Here is a 22095-nt window from a genome sequence, read left to right as displayed (position 1 = left end):
AGCAAGCTCTCTTCTGGAGAATTACTGCCAGGGTCCAGCTCCTTTGAGCCACTTAAGTGCAATTTAAAAAAAATACAGAATGCTAGCCAAGGCCTGAAGAGGGTTTTAACAACTGTAGCAGAGGAAGGAGAGTGGTAGGGAGAAAGTAGGTCATCTACTTTACGAAGATAAAGATGAAATTAATAACTGAAAAACAGATAAGATACGGAGTTTTTAAAATAAATACATCTTTCTCAAGAAAGAGACACATGAATAATTTGGGACTAGAACAGTAAGAATTAGGAATAGTGTAAAATAAAGAGTAGGTAACAGGGTAATTAGGAAATGTCAGAATCTGCAGACCACAGAAACAATTGCTTTCTAAATTAGCGTGTGCTGGAGTGTAACACTACAATATAGTCTGAGGAAAAATGCTGTAGGGCCCCAGGCGTAGGACGAGGAGATGTCTACACTGCATCAGAAGTAGGGCCATAGGACAGGCTAGCATCCCTGCACTAGCTTTCCTCTAGCTAGCTTTGCTAAAAATAGCAGTGGAGATGGCAGCCTAGGCAGGTTAGCAAAGCAAATATAAACCTAGGATCCCTGGTGTGATTGTGTAGCCCACCCTGAAGCCTGTGCTGCTGCATCTTCACTGCTAGTTGTAGCTGCACTAGATAGATTAAAGCTGGTGCGAGTATGCCTGCCTGAGCTGCAATCGCACCTGTAATTAGAGTGTAGACATTCCCTGGTTCCTGATTTTCCACTGCCCTCCCCAGGGACTTCCAGCTCTGCTCCCTGAGTGTAGATGAGCTGTCAGGGAAGCTAATGACATGGCGAGTATGTGCTAGCCTTCCCACTAAGTTAAGGCTGCTTCTTCACTCAGCACACAGTCAACTTGTGGAACTCCTTACCTGAGGAGATTGTGAAGGCTAGGACTATAACAGTGTTTAAAAGAGAACTGGATAAATTCATAGTGGTTAAGTCCATTATTAGCTATTAACCAGGATGGGTAAGGAATAGGTGTCCCTAGCCTCTGTTTGTCAGAGGATGGAGATGGATGGCAAGAGAGAGATCACTTGATCATTGCCCGTTAGGTCCACTCCCTTTGGGGCACCTGGCATTGACCACTGTCGGTAGACAGGATAGTGGGCTAGATGGACCTTAGGTCTGACCTGGTACGGCCGCTCTTATGTTCTAAGGGCAGGAAGTGGGTGTGGGAAGTCCCAGTGTGACAAGGTTTAGGCTCCACCTCTTTTCCCAGCAGCTAAAGGCTGCACCTGACTTAATATCCCAGGGCACGTAGCATCCCAAAGAGGTGAGAACACAGCAAGGTTATGGTTCTGCTATTCCTGATGCGCCACTCAGGAAAGTTGGCCAGGTGCAGAGGAGCACCCCACAGAAGCCTAGTAGCAGTTGTTCAGCCTCCTATGTGCTCCGCCAAAGTCAGGCAGCTCTATGCTGTCCAAAATTCACAGCTGTGCCTATATGATTCAATTTAGCCCTCTGCAACTGCTTTTGGACTATCATGTTCATTTCTGGGCACTACCATTAACCTGAAGGATATTGACAAATCTTAGGAGATCAGTTAAGCATCAAAAAGGTTGAAGGGACTGATTTGCCATGTGAGGAGCAATTAAGAGAGCTAAATGTGAGTAAATGGGGGAGGAGAGGAGGGCGGGACAGAATGGCGAGTCTTCAAATATTTAAAGAGAGTAAAACCAAGGAGTGAAAGGAGTTACACAGGGTAGTGCAAGTCAAGAACTTCTAAATAGGAGCAATCAGCTGAAATTATGAAAAGGAGGATTTAGCCTGAAGATCAAGAAAATCTCCCTGATAGTAAGATATATCTAGGCATGGAAATGTCTCCCACGGGATGTGAGAAAAGCCCCATCTCCTAGGATATGTAAAATTAGCCTGGTGCACACACTAACACCTGTAGTGTAGGAAGCACATAGCTGTGGCAGGCAGATAGACTGCATGATCAGATAGGGCTGGTTCATGTGTAAATGCTGTGAGAATATACCACAAGCCATGATGTATCCCCCAGTTAGACGGTTTGGTGAAGTCAATACAATACAGGTTGGTTATGGAAATACTGACAACCTAGAAAGAGTTTGTATTGTTTATGCTTGTAAGTATATTCTAATTTGTTTATAGTAGTCTCCCAAATGCTATAGGCTGGAGCATCCCCTCCTGCAGAAAAAAAAAAAACCCTGGGAGGGCAGAAATCTCCAAGTGGACTCCTAACAGAGATTCCCCACATTTTTCAGATAGATGTTCACCTTTGGACCCAAAGCATGACGAGATAGGAATGCAGAATTATCGAAGTCCCATCTTTCCACCTATCCATCCATCCAGGTTCTTATACCCAGAAGGAGCGTGCGCATCTGTGGATAACAATGTAAGGATTGCCACAGTAAGCATTTCTGACTACTGAGCTCAGTAAAGAATGCTTCCCTCACTAGCCGGCACGTGTCTTGGATGAGTCCAGAGGCAATAGGGACGCTGCTACACTGCCCCCGCCCCCATACACACACATGCACTTCTAGCTGTATGTGGGGAACGAGATCCCAAAGAAGAATGGGTGGGGTAGTGAAATACATGCTACCTTTGGTTCCCCTCCCCCTTCTTGCAGCATGTACACATGGGGACATGTAAGGGTGCTTCTTTCTTATTTTCTCCTCCCTTCCCCCTCCACCCTAAATGGCAAGGTTGGGGAGGACTTATCTGCCCCAACCATTCCTGCTGCCATTCAGCTGTAGAGCCATCGGGGCTGGCTGGTTGGCTGTCATTTGCCAGGGAGTGGGGTGGCTTCTCTTTGCTCTAGCTCCTGGCAAGTGGCCATTTTGTGCTCTATTTGGTTTTGCTGCTGGCCAGTGGCCAGTTTGACTGTTCCAGCCCCACCCTGACCTAGCGAGTTATATCTGGCACTATGCCAGGGGGTTGGCTAGTCTCTTAACTTTGTTTGGGGCCTGGAAGGGATTTTTCCCATATGATAAAATTTGCAAATTGCTGGATGGATTTCCACCCCCCACCCCTGCATCTCAGGGGTTGAGTTTGTGGGTTTAAATTATATTTTCACACCTGTAGCAGTTGGGGGGGCAGGATAAAATGGGTCTAATATGAGGTCTCTGTAACCCACCGGGCTGCCTAGATATAATACAGGACTTGAATCTACACATATTTGTCTCCATAACTGCTGGCCCATGAAAGCTCAGTGGGTCTCCTATAAAGTCTATAAAGCCACAGAAGCTACTCATGTTCTGAGTGAAGGGAAAGTACTTTATAGCTGTTACCTTCAGCAGATTCAGATGTTGTGTGGCTACTAAGGCCTGCCTCTTTCCTAGGCACTGTGCCCAGCCCAGTCCAGCTGTTATATATGGGAGTGATTTAACCCAGGAACAGAATGCGTATGTACAATGCAATAATCTTTATGTGAATTTTTTTCAAAGGAAATCTAGTACAAATATAAGGACAAAGAACTGCAGGAACTTTGCAAACACATGCAAGAAGAAAGGTGCAGGAGGTCAAACTCTGAGTCTACTAGTTTTCACAGACTCGCTGTAAGCCGCCCAAACGTAGATCTTTCTTCCCTTCAAGAATCCAGGACATTCTATCTTATTACTTTTCTCAAGCGATAGACTCACGATGTAACTTGACTTCAGCTGAATGAGTATTAAACCAGTAATTCTGATTTAAGAGTCAAAAGTCCAGTCTTCTCTTCCAAAAATGAGATAAAAAATGATATCCCTACAAAATCAGTCCGCATGTTTGCTGTGGCTCTTGGCAGTCTATGTGCTAGTTGAGTGTGAATTCTTAAGTAGCTTCCTAATGTCTGCCAGTTTCAATAATTCAACTCAATCTGCATTTGAAAAAAAAAGACAAGATGCAGTTTTAATTATCCATGAGACACTAAGGACAATGTCTATATGCCATACACCAGGGGTAGGCAACCTATGGCACGAGTGCCGAAGGCGGCATGCGAGCTGATTTTCTGTGGTGCTGACACTGCCCGGGTCCTGGCCACCAGTCCAGGGGGCTCTTCATTTTAAATTTAAATTTAAATGAAGCTTCTTAAACATTTTAAAAACCTTATTTACTTTACATAAAACAATAGTTTAGTTATATATTATAGACTTAGAGAAAGAGACCTTCTAAAAACGTTAAAATGTATTACTGGCACGCAAAACTTTAAACGAGAGTTAATAAATGAAGACTCGGCACAGCACTTCTGAAAGGTTGCCGACCCCTGCCATACACTCTTAAGAGTCCTCTCTACCCTGGACTTTTATCAACAGCACTTGAATTGACAGTGAATAAAGTTATACAGGGGAGATAGTAAGTACATGCCTTCCCCCTCCTCCCGCAATTTGTAGGTGGGGGCATCAGAACATCAGTAGGAGGAGCAACAACAAAAAGATGCAGCTTTCCATCCCTCAGCAGAACCTGAGATTACGTGAAAAGATGAAAGAAGATAGATATTCCAGCTCATCCCATTCATGATGGAGGAGTACAAACATGATGTTCCCCCTCCCAATTCAGTGTATGCTGGCAGATGCACACACCCTCACCTCACCACTATGAGGAAAAGTTGTAGTTGATGCAGACCTTGAGGAAGTCATGGCAGGGGGAAAAAGATTTGAGGGTTACTTGGGTTAAACAAAAAGAAGGAAATGACGAAAAGTGGGGTTTTTCACATGGCAAGCTAGGGGTGGTGAGTAGAGAGAGAGACAATATGGAGGGGACAAAGTAGTCCAACTTTTATAATGCTAATTATGTGAGGGGGAAAGGAAGATAGAGGTTGGCATGGATTTTAAATGGACTCTAATAAACCGGTCAAGACTTCACTGGAACCCAATTAAATTTACTGATCACATGAGATTTTTCTAGCAGGTAAAAATATCACTTTTCCAAAAACATTCCTGAATGGGAGCAAAACTGCAGCACACATGAACATTTCTGGCTAATTAAGGACTAGGTCCAAAGCCTGGGAATTCTTTCCTTTGATGTCAAGGGGCTTCTGATGAGGTGCCTCCCCAGTGCTTTCAGTTTAAATTCTGAGTTTAAGATCATGCATTATCTAACATTTGCATAAACCAACTATGTCTCAGTGGACACTTCCCCAAAGTAAAATCAAGACTCCTTACTGATGGATGCAGTAAATTATGTTTACAAAATAATTATTTTGTGTAGGAAGTGAACTGACAGAGCAGAAAATCAAAATAAAGGAATGTCTACAATGTTAAGTTTATCCAGCATGGCTGCCCATGCAGCAACTCAGATGAGTTTCTTTGGGTTGTCTACATCACAAAGTTGCAGAGCTGGTGAGGGGGTTACAGCGCTGCAACTTAGGAGGTGTACACATCTGCAGGGCATCACCAGCGCTGCAACTCCCTGTTTGCAGCGCTGGCCGTACTCCCGTTTTGTCTCGGGTGTAGAGGATCCAGCGCTGGTAATCAAGTGTAGACACTTACCAGCGCTTTTCTTGACCTCCGTGGAATAAGCAGGTATCCCAGCATACCTGAGGAAGCCTCTGGTAATCAAGCAGGTCTCCTTCCCCGGTTTGCTCTCGCGTTTCCCGAACCCCCGAGCAAGCAGGTCTCCTTCCCTGCGGTTTGCAGGGGGGTTCGGGGAACGTGAGAGCAAACCGCGGCGAAGCTGGTCTCCTTCCCCGGTTTGCTCTCGCGTTCCCCGAACCCCCCTTGAAGCCGCCCAACAGCGCTGCAGTGTGGCCACATCTAACACCACTTGCAGCGCTGGTTGCTGTAAGTGTGGCCACTCTGCAGCGCTGGCCCTATACAGCTGTACTAATACAGCTGTAACAACCAGCGCTGCAAAATTGTAGATGTAGACATACCCTAAGTGTAGTAAAGAGAAGTGGAGTACCAGTAGGTTTAGGAACTTAAACTGCTACTTAAAGCCACCTAAAGGATTAGCATGCCCACTCTTAGTTATGTTGTATTAAGGGTTCAGAGAGAAGTAAGGTGTAGAGATCCTGGTAGGGGGACAGAGCTTTGCTTGCTGCAGGAGAGTGGTTGTTAGGAAGCTGGTTACAGCTTCCTGATTTCTAGGACCAGGCGGGCCCTGGTGATGCTTAGGACTGCTACCGGGCAGCTGTAAATTGCACCACTGTCATAGGGTCTTTAATGGAAATCACATCCATGAAGTCGTTCCCCCTCCCATCTCCAATATGCCAGGTTCCCAATGCCAGGTAGGATGGAGCAGAGGAGTAGGGCCTGATCTGGCTAAGAGCTCTTCTCCAACAGGGAAATTCTCTGTTAGGCTCATTTAAGCCCCTGAATGATGCAAAAGGGCCAGATCTCAAGAGAATATGGCCCATTGGTCCTGACCATGGAAGCGTTGCTAAAATAAAGCATGTTAGGAATTCTGCTTCTTTTATTCTTTCCATTGTTTTTTTTTTTTTTTTTTTTTTTTTTGAGGTGTGGGGTGGCTTGCTTGCCTTCTTCTTAAGAATCCGGTATACAGGACACTGCCAGAGGTAGGAAACCATACAGGGTGAATTAGTTAATGGTTCTGGCATGGCAGTTTAAGTCCCTAGGTTAGAAAATCGATTTTACAATTCTCACAAATGTTGTTTGCAGAATATTTTCCCTCATTTTAAACACTCTTTATGGCTGCAGCAGGATACCTTCTTGGAAGCTATGGCTTCTCCTCCTGGCAGGGGTTGGGGGTCTGGAGGAGAGCTCCTATCTAAACAATGACAAGGTGATATTGTAGAAGAGAGGGACCTGGCTGTTCAGTCAGCTATTGAGCTACCAAGCATGCAAGCCTAGATACCAGCCCAACCACATATCTTTTCCCTGAGGCCAGACCAGAGAAACAGAAGAAGAGGCTCTGAGGTTACAAGAGGAACTAGAGGCTCCCTGCTGCAACATGCCAAACATTGCAAGAAGAAGAGCTCTGTGTGGGCTTGAAAGCTTGTCTGGCACCAGCAGAAGTTGGTCCAGTAAAAGATATTACCTCACCCACCTTGTGTCTCAGACATTGCAAGTGTTAGTTTAAAAAAAAAAAAATCCAAACTTCTCTTCACCAGGGGTCCCAGGCCCACTGCAGTGTCAAATTCTGCAGGTCTTACTCCAGCAAATTCCCCTTTGTTTCAATGTTAGTTTTGGACAAGGAATACGGTATAGTGATCATGTGTGTAAGTATGAGCAAGGATGTAGAGTTGAGGAATGCTCATTAATATTCAATGTAATGAATCACTAGATGCTTAAAAAAAGATATACTCAGCAAGTGACTTATTTTGCACAGCATTTCTGGCATACCTGTTAATTTTCCTCTTTTGTTACTGTTCTCACCCCCATACATGCACACTTTGTGATCATTTCCCATACCGTTGGATGCATAGAACCAGGCAGAAGACAGGAACCAGAGCTTGGTGAAATGAAATAGCTCCAATTACTAGGAAGCTATAACAACACTGACATGTCCTAGAAACTCTAGCTCAGAGGTCAGCAACCTTTCAGAAGTGGTGTGCCAAGTCTTCATTTATTCGCAGTAATTTAAAGGTTTCACGTGCCAGTAATACATTTTACATTTACAGAGGGCAGCAGATGGAACCCCAGACTAGCAGCAGGCTGAGCAGGGTCGGCGGCCGGACAGGGGGCAGCAGACGGAACCCCAGACTGGCAGCAGGCTGAGTGGACTGGCGGCTGGGACCCCAGGCTGGCAGCAGGCTGAGCCGCTCAGCCTGCTGGTGGTCTGGGGTTCTGTCTGCCAGCCAGGGTCCCAGCCACCAACCCCGCTCAGCCTGCTGCCAGTCTGGGGTTCCGTCCACTGGCCCCTGCCAGCCAGGGTCCCAGGCACCAGCCCCGCTCAGATCACTGCTGGCCTGGGGTTCTGTCCATCCAGGCCAGCAGCAGGCTGAACAGGGCTGGCAGCGGGGACCCCAGGCCAGCAGCAGTGTGCCACAGTAAATCAGCTCATGTGCCATGGGTTGCCAAATCTGCTCTAGATGCTGAATGCATGATATTAACTTCATCGGTGGCACCAGGAATCAAATCCAAATACTCCAAAAAGGATCTGCATTTAAAAACCTTAATGAGCTTTTTAACCCAGTAGACCAAATCATTTATTTAAAAACATATGCATAAATATTAATGTTTGTTTCATATTTTGTATCAAGAGGTTTTGATTTGGCTTTGAGAACATAGCAAAAGTCAGACCATTTTTATCTCTGCTAAAAATCAAAAATATCACAATATGTTGCCTAGATCTGGCTTGGATCACCTTTCTTTGCATAATTAAGCAAGCTGATCTTGCAAAAAGATTAAGGAGTAGATGGTAAATTTACAAGTAATACTTAAATAATATGACTCACCGTGACATAATGAGACTGTTTAAAAGTCTGTTTCAAGTCAGTTGCAAGTTCAGACTTCAACTGCATATTTTTCTTAAATGAGTAGAGCTGCTCCTTTTCAAGGGCTGTTAACTCTTGATGGCTTTCATTGACCTTTTCCATTTAGATAGTTTATTTATTACTGTCATTTCACTGTTGCTTTACCCTTGAACAGGTATAAAACCATACAGACAAACCCTAGAACTTTGGCACAATACATATATCTGATAGGCAGTTATCCAGTAACTAAGAGTGACATGTAATGTTACATGTTGTTTGGTCTTACTGACTCCTAGGTTGATAAAATTTATAGGGTAAATATTACCAAATGTTTTATGTCAATTCATTTTTTTATAACTTTGATTCAAATTCACCAGAAGTCCAAACTAAACATCTGCAACCATTATATTTTCTAATAAATTATGATATTTTTCAGTGGGAAAGTTAAGTATTAATAATGGAGCAACTTACTCGTACAGATCTTCAGAACATATTATATGCAAGCAAGCTAGCACAGGGCAAAGAACAACATTTTTTCCCTGCCAAAAGATAAAAGGTCACAAAAAAACAAGAACATATCACACCTCTTTGCAGAAAAATATATATTATAATCTCCTGGGAGCTCTATCAAAGACATTAGATTTTAGGGAAATATCTCACTATGCCACATGGCGATATATCTACCATTCTCAGGACAGGTACAAACCACTTGGATACATTATATTTTTCTTCCCTCAATGTAGCATCTCAGAGTTTGCTGCTTCCTCTGATCACTGAAGGCTTCATTGAAACCATAGGTTGATTTACATGATGTCATTCATTTTTAAATCAATTTCTGCAGAGACATGCAAGCTCCACTTCAGTGGAAATTTGTCTTTATTCCGATCCAGTGCATTCTTCTGCACTGTCCCTAAAAGATCAGACCAAGTTACGTGAAGGGTGTCTCCTTTCTCAGACTAGCTTAGTGCAACTTCTATTGGTGTGACCAGAGGTAGGTTCTCTTGCTCACTTCCTGGTAGAGCTGCCTCCTATAGACACTTAGGGCCAGAGTTACAAAGGTATTTTGGTATCAAAAGGTGCCAATAAGCATCTACTGGGGTTTTCAAAAATGCCCAGTCAGGTTAGGCACTTAACTCCCATTGACTTTAGGTTTCAATGTGCAACCTCTGAGTGACAATGACTAACTGAAGGCTCCAAATGTGTATCTTTACATGAATGCATAAAATACCGATGCTTGTAAGAGGTCACATATTGATTGACAATTGCCATATTCCCCTTGGGCTAGAATCTTGAGACATCGATGAGTCACTGAGTACAGAAAATATCCCAAATTTAATATATGACCTTTTCATCAGGCTTAACTTTTAAACCGGCTCAAGTAGTAGTATTTTCTGGTGAAGATTCAAGTTCTACCATCAAAAATCAGAAGCAGTCTTACTTCGACGCTAAAGAACTAAGTATAGTACTTACGATTAAGGTAAAACTACCCCTTTACAGATCACAAGACGCTCACCCAGATTAACATAAAACTAAATAATGTCACAGCATTAAAAAGTCAAATCAGGTGAAAGTTGCATGGGCTGCAGTGAAGTAATATATATCATATAATGCCAAACATACTACCATTCTGTGCACCTACTATAGGGAGCTATTCTGGAATTGTAGTTGTACTGAGAGTTCTGTGTGCACACAGTGCAGTTATTTGCACAACCATTCTGATTAGTAAGGGTACACAGACCAGTTACAACACTAAATGATGCTAGAAACACTCAGCTGCAACATTTAACCTTGAAACAGTTCAGTCCCCTGATGTAGATGGGCCTTATTTTGATCTCAGTAACACCATTTAAATTCCAGTGTACCTCTATCTAGTTACTGGAATTAAAAATAAACTGAATCCTGAATAAGTTGATCAGAAACTGGTCCCAGGAGTCTAGTACTGAATGGAAGACTCTATAATTTAAAGACAGCTGCTTTTCAGCTGGACACCGTCTAGCAGATAACTGAGGACAAGGTGTGATTGACTGCTAGCTAGAGGGAGGTTCTTGTGAAGCATTCACTTCAAAGATTCATTAAACAATTTCAAATAGCAAAGAAATAGGTGAAAAATCACAGTCTGTTCACATGCAGTTCACAAATAGGGGAAAGGGCTTTGCAACACTACACTTTTTAGGTGTTAAGAACAAGGGCATGAAGCTGGGCTTGGGCTCTGAGAACTAACCACAGCTGAAACCCATAATTGGCCAGATTGCCTGAACAGCATTGCCAGGACTGTTCCTAAGCCCAGCAGTAGGAGTTGGCCACTGGCTGTTCAATACACTTGCCTACAGCTGGGATGTCTCCTGGGTCTGCCTTGTCCCCAGCCCTCCTAATTCCTGACTGATCTTTGGGTTACCTCTTGGTTCCTGACTCCACCTGTAACACTTGGGTTGGCTTCTGGTTCCTGACTCCAGCTCTGATCACTGCACTGCTGTTCTGCCCATTACATATGACAACCCACATTCCAGTTTATGACACTAAGCCTAACTGTTCGGTGCTAATTACTTTTTCTTAAGCCATTATTCTCTGATTCAGACTTCTCAGAGATGATTAGCAACTTGTTCTGAAGACATATTTATAACCATTTAATTGTACGGACAAGAGGTTCATTTTAGTACTGTCTCTGGTCTAATAAACTGTTCAAAATTACTTTCATAATACTGCATCTTTTCAAGTTCAAAATAATATTCATGCCATTCTGTTTAAAACTTGAATTTTAAGCCCAAGAGTCTTTGTAATTAAATCTCCTAAATCAGCCTCAAGTTAAGTTTCCTCTCAGGTGAAACATTCTACTGTTATCTTCTGGGTTTTTGCAGTAGTTCCTTGTTCGTATATTGAAGGTTATGAAGTAGAGCTACCCTCAAAATACTACCCAGGTTTGCTCATTTTACTCTTCTACACTGAAACACATTGGATGCTTATTTTCAAAAATGGCTTTGAACTTTGCCAGATTTATACAATATCTGCCGTCTTTGATCATTCAAATCTGAATTTATACAAAAATTTCACTAACACTTGAGTGCCTTCCTCCATATCTAGAAGCTTATATCAGAAGTACACGAACATAGTACTAACAAAGAGCCTAATTCTAACTCATACTGGTGCAAATCAGGAGTGACTATTGAAGTTAAATTGGTCAGTGAAGAGAATTAGATCCACTGTTATAACTATAAAATGCAAAAACTGCATTCAGGTGCAATCCATCATGGGCACTTTAACAAAACACAAAAACTTCAACCTTTCCTACCATTATTTTGAGGGATTTCATCTTCCTCTCTGATACCTGTAGGAAGGGAAAGTTAAATGGCACACAACAGAAGTGAAGTATTCAAGAGTTCCTGAGACATGAACCCTTTGTGGCCCCAGGGAGGAGTTTGTGGTCCCACAGAGAAAACAAAGTGTAAGTCCCTCTAAGTGAATAGATTTCTCAAGACAGTATGAGATCTACCTGTGCGAATTAAAGGGGAACCATAGAACCTCTTTCTCTACCCCTCTCTTCTTGGAAAAAAGACTCAGAACAAAGCTGTGCCGCTGTTAGCTCTCTGGTCATGCTTGGAGACTGCTCCTCTCTGGCCACGTCCAGACTACCAGCCGTATCGGCGGGTTAAAATCGATTGCTCGGGGATCGATATATCGCATCTAATCTAGATGCGATATATCGATCCCCGAGCGCGCTTATATTGATTCCATAACTCCATCAACCCCAACGGAGTTCCGGAATCGACACGGAGAGCCGCGAACATCGATCCTGCACGGTGTGGACAGGTGAGTAATCCGATCTTAGATATTCGACTTCAGCTACGTTATTCACGTAGCTGAAGTTGCGTATCTAAGATCGATTCCCCCCCCTAGTGTGGACCAGCCCTCTGAGATGAGTACACAGGCTGAAGTTGGAGTTGAAGTTGAGGGGAGAAGAATTAACTCCCACTGGAATTTTCTTCAGCAGTTCCATGTTTTGCCAGGGAACAATCCCATTTAGAGTGACAGTCCCTTTACATCTGTCCATTCTTCGTCCCAAACCCCTAAATCTCCAACCCACATGACATACATGTGAATAAACATCCATGGATTTCAGTGAACATAGCTTCCTTCTTCACGTAACAATGACTTTGGCCTGGTATTGGTGCCTCTCTCTTCTCCTTTGTGTGTCTCAGCAAGGCAGGGCAGTCTTTAGGCATATGCGTCTGTGTAGGGCCTGAAAATCCGGGGCACCACTGGGTCTTAGTGTCCATCCTTTCACCTCTTCCAATCCCTGTTCTGACCCTTCCTGCAGGCTCTCACCAGGGCTGGCTCCAGGTTTTCTGTCACCCCAAGCGGAAAAAAAAAAAGAAAAAAAAAAAGCCACGGCAGTGCGATTGCACCACTCCACTCTTCGGCAGCAATTCAGCGACAGGTCTTTTGTTCCAACAGGGACTGAGGCACCTACCACTGAAATGCCACCAAAGACCTGGACATGCCACCCTAGTAGTGGCTGGAGTGCTGCCCTTTGATACTGGCCACCCCAAGCACCTGCTTCCTTAGCTGGTGCCTGGAGCCGGCCCTGGCTCCCACAGCTAGCTGCTGCAGCCTGGTGAGTCTTCCTCCAAAGGGGATCTAGTAACTCAAAAGTGAAAAAGCCTGCCAGCCCTATTAGCACAACACTGAAACTGTTAAAGAGCCATTCGAGTGGTAATGAAGCCATTTAACTGGCATTTGCCAACCCCCAGGTATATACTGTCAGTTTCTGAATTTGCTGACAAAAACAGTTGTGCATGACTATCGTGTTTACTCAGAACATGTTAGTCTACAGGACCTTAGTTTAAAATTTGCTTTAAAAATATTTCATTAGTGAGTTGGTGAAGATTATAAAATCACATCTCTAAAAAATCCTTGCATAGCTTTTTGGATGCACAATCATCTTTAGCCTTAAATGCTTGGATTTTCAGACATAGTTTTTTAAATAAATCCTTCAAAAGACCACCTTTATCTAAAATAAAATTAAAATGTGTAATTATAGTAAAACAAACTTGCTTCCAAACTTTTCCAGTCCTTTCTGTCCATCCCTTTCTCCCTTCACGCCCCATCCACTTGAAGAGAGCCCTTAAAAGGACAACACCCCTTTTCTTCCAGATGGACAAAGAGTTTTCCTTTCTTTACTTCTGACTATATGATGAACTAGTTTTAAGAGAACCCTCCAGCAAAATCAGTACCTAGTAAGATATAAAATCCATTATGCCTAAAATCTTTAAAAATATATTTTTTAAAAAGTTAGTGAAATTTCATAAACATGTCTATTCTTATGAAGATCACATGAAGTAAATCTAAAAGCAATGAACATTGTTATGAACACACTAAACCTCTGTGACTGATTAATTTAAAGTAATGTCTTTGTTTCAGTGAGTTAAATATGTAGTAATCAGGAATGATTACTGTATGAAGGCTTAAGAGTACATTTAAAATATAAAATCAGCTTAGAAATACTGATTAAGAAAAAGTAAAACAGAGAAGAGCTGTATCATATATTCCATAATATTTAATGTTGTATTCACCCTTACTACAAACTTCAGGGCATATCAAAAAACCTGTGACTGACATTTTTTATTCCCAAATTTAGTGCTTTTAAGTAGGTACCTTCTGCATGTCCAATCTTCAGCAGCTGGCATGCAGTGGAATACATGCTTCATTTTCTTTAGAAAGAAATTGCAGAAGTGTGTTTTTTCAAATGTCATTTGCTTCATTTGGGTTCAGAGATTTGGCTGAAAGAGTGGGGTGGGGTGGGGGATGGAAGAGAGGAGGGAGACAGTGGGGAGAGGGTGGGGCCTGGGGCAGAGCAGGAGTGGAGTATGGGCAGGGCCACAGGCAGAAGAGGTGGGCTGGGGAGCTAGCCTTCCCGAGCGGCAGATTCACCCACTGCCCATGACAGCACATAAGAGCGGGTCAGCTCCCACACACCCAGTGCGCACTGCAGTCTCCTTAGGCAGGGGCCGTATTCACAGAGCTGAACGCGCTGGCGCCACACATACTGCGTGAGGGAGAGAGTGGGGGGAGGGGGTCTCTGCAGGGAACTGTGACTGTCCACTGCTGAGAGGCAGGCCGGGCATCTCAGTATACTTTGCTACCTTATTCTCCCCAGCACCCGCCAGCTCTCAGCTCCCCCGCCCCAGGCATAGGGGCACCAGTTTAATAATACTGAGTAGGGTCCCCTAGATCCTAAGGACAGCCCTGCAACAGGGGATATCTTATTGAAAATTAGCCACAAAGTGAGGCAAAAGAACAAAGCGGAAGTCTTCTTTGACGGTATACATCTCTAACACACCAGTCTGATCTCCTCTCCTCCCCTCAGCTCCCAATGAAACTCAAGTATGCATGGCAAATGCCAACATAAATGAGCTCTGAAGGGTGCGAATGCCAGAGTTCTCTTGGAGGGGTAAACTTCACTGATTTGTATTTCTGCGACATCTGTCTGGCTTTATCTTGAGAAGACTCCTAAGATTTTTCCTTCTTTGAGCCTTAAAACTAAATTGTGATTTACACAACTGGAATTCTCATTCAAATAAATTATCTTTAAAGTTCAGTCTGGTATCCCAGAATCCCCAGTCAAAAGGCTAATCTGGACAATCTTTAGGGGTGTCACATTTTGATTTACTACATGAGGTTTGAGATTAACCCAATAACCGAGATCTGACTGTGTTTCCTATTAGTTATTTAATCATTACTGTTACTGGGCATATGCCAGTTTTTTTAGCATTTCACAATTTGAATATTCCAAAATTCGTCCTTTTGGAAAATGCCCTTGTTAACACTGCAGCGAGTGAGAAACCTGCAGGATTATATAGGACGAATGACATGATTTTTTTTTTTTAAAAAAGACTTAGCACCTCTGTAAACCTCAATAGCCCCCAGCCAATAAGGGCGTAGGTCTATTGTGTGGTTTTGCCACCTTCAGATGATTTCTCAGTTCATACAGAGGTGGGGACTGTGTGAAGCTCTTCCTTATTGTATGCATAAGGGTGCTGCCTCCAGAGAATTCTAAGACACTGGCTGGACCTTGACCCAGTAAAGTTAAAGGGACCTTGTCCCCCACTGACTTATGTTGGAGCAGGAATGGGCTCACTATTCGTCTGAGAAACATAATACCCTCTTTCCCCTGGGACTCAATCCAAAGCAAGAAGGGCAGACACTGGCATTACAATATGAAAGTGGGTAATAGTACTATGATCTTTGGCAGAACTGCTATATAATTCAAGCTATTCTACCTTGAAGTCATGTGCTTTGTGTTTTATTCTATTTGAAGGGAGGAGAAGGTAAGGTTTTCTAAGTTTGGGAGAGGGAGCTTTATAATTGGACTACGACTATGTGTGTGGGGCAGACGGACTACAGGTAGCAATATTTTTTGGAAGTATACTCTAATGTTTTTAATAGGGTCTTGAACAGATTTTCAGAAGGCAGAAATCAGATAATCACTAGATCATGCAGTAATTTATTCCAGCCTATTCATAGTATTATTTACTTGTAGACATTTCTGGCCTTTACATTACTATAGTACTGGGACATCTTTCGCTATTTTGATTAATTTAACTTTTTTACCTTTAAGCAAGGCGAGTCTCAAAAATGAAATGATAAATATATGTATACAATTGCTAATAAAAGACAAATAAGTCAATGCAAATAAGGTTTATGAAAAAAGAAATAATCTAATTGTTATTACTATCAACATATGTCATCTGCCTGTTGTGTGGCATTCTGGGTGCCTCACTTTTTTCAGAAAAGAATGCTTGCCTTCCAAAAAGGACTAAGGCCATCATTTTAAACAATAGCTACTGATATTTGGAGCCTCCATGTTTGGACCCTCCGCTTGAATCACAATGGACTTCATTTTCAGAAGTATTGAGCACTCACAGCTTCATCTGACATCAATGGGAGTTGTAGAAACTCAGTATATCTGGAAAATCAAACCCAAGGTGTTTTTGTTGTGCTCTTAAATGCACCCTCAATTTCATGTCCTCTCTTGCAAATTTCGCTGCTTGTGTGCTCTGTTGCCTCTGCCCAGGTGAGTGGTCATCTGGTTACCTTGTAAACAGGTGCATCTTAATCTGTAGCTAGAATTTCTGGGTGGAAAAAAGCTAGAAACATTCTTGTTGCAAATAGCAAGGAAGTCATGGATCTAGCCAAGTCTTTGGTATTTAGGGCTAAAGAGTTAATACACCCAGTACTGTATAAGTAGCTAGTGTAGGGAGTGGTGTTCTGGAATGACTACTCCCATTGTGCCTCTCTCAGCAAATGAGCTGTCACGTGCTAGATTACCGGGCGTTGACCCTGAAGGCTGAGTGTGTTGCAATCACCTTTCCTGCACTTGGATCACTGTGGCTAGATTCACATATGATAGAAAGCAAGCAGTCTCCTCGATAGTTACGATCTAATAGAGTATTCAATGAATTTTTACATTTTTGAAGCATTTTTTCTGGTATTCAACCAGCTCTACTTTTGGCTAATTAGAGATGGAAAAAGGCATTTCTAGCCAATTAAGCTGAATCAGAGCACCAGGAGGAGCAATGAATCTAGCTAGCTAAAGCTTTGTTCAGATTCAGTAGGTATTTTTCATCTGTTTTATAAATACTGCATTTGCACACTATGTCTTAGCTGCTGAACTGATATCTTTATGCATTACAATTTTATAATCTGTCCAATTTCAAGACTAAACTTGAAAGGAATATGACTCACCTTTCTAAAATATAATTAGAATATGCATTGGATAGTAAAGTTGTACAGATCTCTGCAGGCAGGTTACACGAAAGGTGCATTGGAAAGGAAATGGGACTGATTTAAAATGATTTAACATGAAATTTCATTACAGTCACCAATAAAAAATTATGTCTTCATGTATATTACTTTTGGCCACAATGCATGGCAATACCCGGTAAACAATATAAGACTTCAATTTTTCATATGATACTTAACTTCTGGGGAATAATCACAACAACTCAGTTGGGCAGTTAATTTACTAGCTCATGAGAAAAATATTCATCTCTGCTAGAGCTGCATTTATTTTAAAAAACTTGTTAACTTATTCATTGTATGCATGAGCATTCAGAACAATAAACCATTGATCAAGGCTATACCATATGTACCTCACTGGGGTTTAGATGGCTTCTTTCAAGCCCACTAAAGTAAATGGAAGCGTTTCTGAACCAAAATAGAGTTTGAAAACTGATTATTTACCAAGTTTGACTGTATTGCATTAAATATAGTAGAGACCTATAAAATATATTATTCTCTACCTGACCTTCATTGCATGGTGAATTATGCATAAGTTTCTGACTGATTTTAAGATGAGTTGGATTCTCATTGCAAACTGACTTTTACATTATTATAGAAAATAATAAAACTGAAGCACAGGTCCAACACTTACTTTTCACAATAGATTTCCATCAGAAAGCATATTGCGTAAAGATTAAGGGCTGGAATTTAAGGTGCCTTTACAATGTTCTGGCAATGTAAAGAGATCCTGCAGTGAGTATAAATATAATGTACGCTCATTTTAAAGCCACTGTAAGCTGCTAGAGTGGTGTAAACTGGTCTTAGCATAAAAAAGAATCAGGCCTAGTATACGCATTATAGGCTGCTAAGAAAATGTAAGAATACATTAGTAGATCTCTCTTCTGATATGACACACAATCATAAATGAGTCAAAAAGAAACATTAATGCTAATGATACCTATTTCAAATAACTTACTGATACTTTTCATAGGTTAGAAACAACTCGGATACAAGTACAACTCCTTTTGATCTCTATCAGAATTGTTCCTTTTCATTTCATGACTCAATTGGTCCCTATGTTTATAATTTACATCTTTCATTTAGCATCAACATTGTGGCCAAATTTGGACTTAGTTTAAAGAAGTACAACTATAGTACAACTTTCTTGACAGTGCTCATTCTCCTACATTACATTGTAGCTCTCTTATGATACCAAGGCATGGTAGTAGATTGTGACATGGAATGTCGGTGGAATTTAAGTTGTTTAAGAATGTGAGTTAAATAAAATAATGGATTTAACATTGCCCCCGCCCCCATTTGTTTGCATCCTGTCAGTTTTCATTAACTTCAATTATTCTTGTTTTGTTAGCTACATAGACATTTTACCATTATGAATTTAAAATCTTTTTCCTGACCAGGGCCACTAGTAAATTGTGGACCATTTGGAGAGAAATTGTGATTTTGAGGGCTTTCTATTGAAAGAGAACTAAGAAAAATATCCTAGAACAGCTGATAAGGTTAGCAGACCAAGAGGCTAGAGATTGTCTGCAATATTAATTTTTTTCTGAAAGGAAAACTTCTATGATAAATTGTATACTAATTTATCTAAATAAATATTTACTAATTAAGAATACATCTCTTAAACAATTCCAAAGCAGTTTTTGGAAATCTTTGCTGTTGTTCTAGTATCTCCACCTATTCAATGAACCCTCAGTAGAGGGTCTTCATTTACCTCAATTCCCATAGAGTAACACCTTTAAGTGAGTAGGATGCCTACAGCGAGTTGCTGGAAAGGTTCTTGGAAGCTTCATGTCTACCTAGTTGATCACCCAGGAGTACCATATATGAAATGCATATCTTATGAAAGAGCAAAACAAGTTATTGGCCATAGCAATGTAAATAGTTACAAAGGATATGAACAGTAGCAGGATAAAAATACATCCACCCTCATGAACTATGTACAAGATAAAATCCTCTTTAGAAAACTAGCAATGCCTTAAAACTGCATTGGTGAGTGAGAACCACAGGTCAATGCCCCTCTCATGCATCTCAGCATTTTAAATATATACTTGAAAAGTCAGCATTTTAACCTAGTTGGGTTTTTTTTGTTTATTTGGTTTTTGGTTTTTTTTTTTTTTAATAATGAAACTACAAAAAATGTGTTTTGTGTATCCCTACAAAACTTGTACACTTTATTTGGAGAAAACTGTCCCATATCTGCTGAGTCAGAATTACTGTAGCTTGAAATGCTGGAATCCTTAGGCAAATGGGTTCAAAGAGTGCCATATCTTTGATTTATTTAATAAGTGCTTCAACAGAGAAAGGTGTAAAAATAGTCTGTCTAGCTGCAGAAGACAACTTCTGTACAGACAGAATATAACACTGTCCATTCATTTAAGGCAGTCTGGGAGCACTGCATCTGTGATCTTGTGCAAATAGGGCTACAGTATAAAATGAAGGTGCCATAGCCTGTTTTAAGGGTGAGCTCCTCTACCAAGTAACAGAAAAAAAAAAGTTATTTTGTTAAGTGCACAGTGGGAATTATAACCACCATTAAAAGGGAAAAATTTGAAACTGAAGCCTTTTCAAACTTGAGGGGGAAAATGTAGCATACTTTGGGATTAATCTGTGGTTATGTTATCAGTCTTTTTTGTTTGATTTTTTGCTAGCAGACTGGTGATACACTTCCTTATCATGCAAAGCATTGGAAACTATTTTAGCTGAACTTTTGATTAAAAAAAGTAAGGTATTTTGAAAATGTCAGTGTCCTCTCTTTCATATTCTTATCTGACTATTATCTAGCAGGCAAACATTCCTATGACTTACCAATGAAATGCAAATACTGTAAAGTAACCTAATTTCCTAAGTTCACTGTTAATGTCCCATGTCAGTCTATTCAAATTACATTTTTCCCCTCCCTGTGAACAGTGGTAATGATAAAGGTCCAACAAAAAAGGCTATAATACTTCAGTTTGTCCTTTTCCATGGTCACACTATGTAACAAATACATATTAGGTCATGGGGAACATAAATTTTGTCTAGAAATGACTCAGAAAAGCATAGCTGTTGTTGGGTCTAAACCCAGGGGAGCTGGTTATAAGAGAACAACCAAGGAGGTGCATAAGATACTTCATGCCTCAGATAGTGTTTCAGGCCGTGAAACATTTTCAAGCTTTTCTTCTCAACCACTAGGGCTAGGAATTGATTTTTTGGAAGAAAAGAGGACATTCTGATGTGCTCACATGATTCCAGGTGATGGACCCTGAAGCACAAGCCTGTGGTGACTATGCCTTAATGTGGCTCTGACGGAAGTCAACTGACTTCACCAGACAGTGGATCAGAAGAATTGTCATAGTGTTACTCAGAGCTGGCTGGAACAAGGGGGTTTGTGTGTGCGATTTTTGTGTGTGTGAAATCTCCCCTCCAAATTTTTTTCTGATATTCAAAAATATCAATATTTAGGTCATCATCTATGCTGCTTCAGTTTCCAATTTCTTAAGCTCCCTCTGTTCACCCTGGAGCCTGTCTAGTTCTAGAATCTTCCAGTTCCTGAATTCTGCAGTTTATTTCAGTCACAGACTGAATGCTTTGGTTCTTAACTGGTGCCTCTAACTGGCTTCTGAATGTTCTGCTTTCACAATTCATCCTCAAATTGTATAGAAAATGCTCCCAACTGCATATGAGAGAGACAAGGTGGGTGATGTAATGTCTTTGGTTGGTCCAGTAACAGATATATTACCTCACTCACCTTGTCTCTCTAATATCCTGGGACAGACATGGCTACAACTACATTTCACTCAATTGCATACAAAGGTACTTCTGAACAAACACTCCTTGTGGAAATGTTGATGTAACTTCACCCGGATAGGATAATGAACTGTAACATTTCATAAGGAATTGATAACCAGGTTGGGCAAGGATGAGAGATGCCTTTTGATAACAGGCTGTCAGGTTGACCAGGGCATAGTCAGAGAGGAACCGGGGCCAGATTTTTAAAGATATTTAGGTGCCTAAAGACATGCTTTTCAAAAATCATGTAGGTGCCTATCTCCCATTGAAATCAAGCACTTTACAGAAGGAGGTAAGTAACTATGGGGAAACAAAAAGGTATAAAGAGAAGTGATTTGCCCTAGGCCACTCAACACATGTGGCAAAGCCAGAAACAGAACCCCTTCTCCTGAATACCAGTCTATTGCTCTGTTTGCTAGGCCCCATTGTCCCTCATAAGCTAAGGGAAGTCTACTTCACTGGATGTTGCAAAGCACGCTGAGGTATGTTATTCAAACCCTTCCCTTTGTTTTACTACCATTTTCTCTCTATTTTTAGTAAATCTTACTTTAAAGGAGACGTAATGCATACCACATCAAAGGAAGCAGGAATCTCTCAATCTCCAGAGATGTTCTGAAGGTTAAGGAGGTCTGGAGCCCTCCTGTGTGACAGTCTCATTTGTGGATGGAGTTGTCCTTTCTCATTAAAGCATTTGCAGAAGAGTGTGGCTGGCAAATACAGGGGAGAAGCCTATAGACCAAAGAGGAGTTGGTGAATGTAAGGGAGATAATGCTGAACGAAACTGGGCTGTAAGGGAAACAATCTGGTTCAGGTACACATCATCAATAGCGAGTGGGACACAAAATAGCTGGCAGAGGTATTTGCTTGTTTTATCTATATTCTGCGGTTTCAAGTTTGCCTAGCATGAAAGTTCCTCATACACAGTAGTCTTCATCCCACTGGATTGATCAATCTAAGAGAGTTTCTCAGCTCATGGTCATGACCCAAAATTGGAGTCACCAGAATATGTCAAAAGGATTGCATGAGAGGATCAGGGGAAGGCCTTGTGGGGAGTGTTTGCAGAGCCAGTCCCCCCACTTACCCCCTAGCAGTGTCTCAGTTGCTGCACAGCTGGCTTTTGGCTGGACAATGACGACAAAGGCCATTCATTGAATTAATGAGTAATGTAGCCGTTATTTTGGAATGTCTGCAAT

Source organism: Gopherus flavomarginatus, chromosome 8, assembly GCF_025201925.1.
Source record: "Gopherus flavomarginatus isolate rGopFla2 chromosome 8, rGopFla2.mat.asm, whole genome shotgun sequence".
NCBI classification, from domain to species: domain Eukaryota; kingdom Metazoa; phylum Chordata; order Testudines; family Testudinidae; genus Gopherus; species Gopherus flavomarginatus.
This window is presented reverse-complemented; position numbering follows the sequence as displayed.